At 46.0% G+C, this 3,175-nt stretch overlaps 1 non-coding gene across 1 annotated transcript; it reads right to left on the bottom strand.

Annotated features, from left to right (window-relative positions):
- Nucleotides 1–925: 925 nt before the first annotated feature.
- On the bottom strand, nt 926–2,846 carry LOC143260223 (small subunit ribosomal RNA). Its single transcript, XR_013034348.1, has one exon. It is a non-coding gene; the product is annotated as a small subunit ribosomal RNA (ribosomal RNA).
- Between the last annotated feature and the right edge of the window lie 329 nt (nt 2,847–3,175).

The following is a 3,175-nucleotide window of genomic DNA, read 5'->3' as shown; positions in this document are numbered from 1 at the left end:
CGGCTCTAGCTGGGTGTCATATATATATACGTCCCACGCTCATGCTGCCACTAGCGCGCAACAGAGTAGGGTGTCAATGACAACGACACAGCATTGAAACGAGCTACACAAGCCGGTCTCTCTTGATACCAATGTAAACGAGCATTAAGTTATCTTCAGACTGCCCGATATTTTCGTCCTTTGGACTTTCCCAACGATTCCTTTTTTTCTTTTTTTTTTTACACCACAGCGAAGACTTGAGGAAGCGTGATTAGCACGCTCGCATCCCTCCCTGTCCTACTACAACTGTGTGTGTGTGTGTGTAAAGAAAGAAAAAAGAATACATTGGCTTTCTCTCTATCGAGAAGATGGCCTACGCAACGCAGATCAAAGGCCTAATACGTGTAATATAATACGCGTCTGGCCGTGTATAAATCACGCACGAATGATCTGGTCGGGCCCAACTCTTCTCGTACGCTTATTTTTCCGTGTTGGGGCACTATCATAAAATCACACAAACCCCAACACGTGTGTGTCTTGGAAGGAAGATGGCCTACGCAACGCAGATCAAAGGCCTAATACGTGTAGTACACACGTCTGCCGTGTAAATCACGCACGAATGATCTGGTCGGGCCCAACTCTTCTCCACCACACCACATCCCAACTTTGTACATTTTTATATATTTTTGTGCGTTGGGGCACCTTCATAATCACAAACCCCAACAACACATATATCTCTCTCTCTTTGAAAGATTTGTTGTGGCCTACGCAACGCAGATCAAAGGCCTAATACGTGTAGTACACACGTCTGGCCGTGTAAATCACGCACGAATGATCTGGCGGGCTCAACAATATCTTTTTTTTTTATATGAATTCTTATCCACAAACTAATCGAATTCATTTTCTCTCCTCCTCTCCTCTCTCTTTGAGATATATTGGAACATTGTAATGATCCTTCCGCAGGTTCACCTACGGAAACCTTGTTACGACTTTTACTTCCTCTAAATAATCAAGTTTGGTCATCTTCCCGGCATCATCGGCAATGCCGAAACATTGCCGCGCACCAGTCCGAAGACCTCACTAAATCATTCAATCGGTAGTAGCGACGGGCGGTGTGTACAAAGGGCAGGGACGTAATCAACGCGAGCTTATGACTCGCGCTTACTGGGAATTCCTCGTTCATGGGGAATAATTGCAAGCCCCAATCCCTAGCACGAAGGAGGTTCAGCGGGTTACCCGGGCCTTTCGGCCAGGGAACACACGCTGATTCCTTCAGTGTAGCGCGCGTGCGGCCCAGAACATCTAAGGGCATCACAGACCTGTTATTGCTCAATCTCGTGCGGCTAGAAGCCGCCTGTCCCTCTAAGAAGATTTGTTTGTACGTTGGTAGTAAAAACCCCACCGGCAGAAGCCGAGAGCCTTCGAGATACCATAATTACGTCTATTTAGCAGGCTAGAGTCTCGTTCGTTATCGGAATTAACCAGACAAATCGCTCCACCAACTAAGAACGGCCATGCACCACCACCCACCGAATCAAGAAAGAGCTATCAATCTGTCAATCCTTCCGGTGTCCGGGCCTGGTGAGGTTTCCCGTGTTGAGTCAAATTAAGCCGCAGGCTCCACTCCTGGTGGTGCCCTTCCGTCAATTCCTTTAAGTTTCAGCTTTGCAACCATACTTCCCCCGGAACCCAAAAGCTTTGGTTTCCCGGAAGCTGCCCGCCGAGTCATCGTAGGAACTTCGGCGGATCGCTAGCTGGCATCGTTTATGGTTAGAACTAGGGCGGTATCTGATCGCCTTCGAACCTCTAACTTTCGTTCTTGATTAATGAAAACATTTTTGGCAAATGCTTTCGCTTCTGTCCGTCTTGCGACGATCCAAGAATTTCACCTCTAACGTCGCAATACGAATGCCCCCATCTGTCCCTATTAATCATTACCTCGGGGTTCCGAAAACCAACAAAATAGAACCGAGGTCCTATTCCATTATTCCATGCACACAGTATTCAGGCGAAGGTAGCCTGCTTTGAGCACTCTAATTTGTTCAAAGTAAACGTACCGGCCCACCTCGACACTCAGTGAAGAGCACCGCGATGGGATATTAGTTGGACCGCCCCGTGAAGAGCAAAGCCCACCGGTAGGACGTACCACATAATGCCAGTTAAACACCGCGAGCGATGAACCGACACTGTGACACACAGATTCAACTACGAGCTTTTTAACCGCAACAACTTTAATATACGCTATTGGAGCTGGAATTACCGCGGCTGCTGGCACCAGACTTGCCCTCCAATGGATCCTCGTTAAAGGATTTAAAGTGTACTCATTCCGATTACGGGGCCTCGGATGAGTCCCGTATCGTTATTTTTCGTCACTACCTCCCCGTGCCGGGAGTGGGTAATTTGCGCGCCTGCTGCCTTCCTTGGATGTGGTAGCCGTTTCTCAGGCTCCCTCTCCGGAATCGAACCCTGATTCCCCGTTACCCGTTACAACCATGGTAGGCGCAGAACCTACCATCGACAGTTGATAAGGCAGACATTTGAAAGATGCGTCGCCGGTGCTATAAGACCATGCGATCAGCACAAAGTTATTCAGAGTCACCAAAGCAAACGATGGACGAGTGTAAACACCCGCCACCGATTGGTTTTGATCTAATAAAAGCGTTCCTACCATCTCTGGTCGGAACTCTGTTTTGCATGTATTAGCTCTAGAATTACCACAGTTATCCAAGTAAATTTTAGTACGATCTAAGAAACCATAACTGATTTAATGAGCCATTCGCGGTTTCACCTTAATACGGCATGTACTGAGACATGCATGGCTTAATCTTTGAGACAAGCATATGACTACTGGCAGGATCAACCAGGGAACTATACAATATGTATATATAAAATGGACAAAATTTAAATCCTTTTCCATCGTCGCCTGTTTCATATATATATGTCAGGTCGACACACCACTTTTCTCTTTCAAATATGTACAAGTTTTGCCACATTCCGCGCTTGTAACATATCTTCTTTAACGCTCAATTTCTTTCATTTTTCTACCATACAGATATTTTACCGTACGCCCAAAAACGTACGTATTATATTTTTGTTCTATCATAAAATCACATTTTTCTACGTACGCCAGCTTCGTACGTTTCTATCTTTGCCTTCATAAAATCACAAGATAATTTTATCTTCAAGAGTCTCGCTA

This window comes from Megalopta genalis, chromosome 10, assembly GCF_051020955.1.
Source record: "Megalopta genalis isolate 19385.01 chromosome 10, iyMegGena1_principal, whole genome shotgun sequence".
Classification (NCBI taxonomy): domain Eukaryota; kingdom Metazoa; phylum Arthropoda; class Insecta; order Hymenoptera; family Halictidae; genus Megalopta; species Megalopta genalis.
This window is presented reverse-complemented; position numbering and strand designations above follow the sequence as displayed.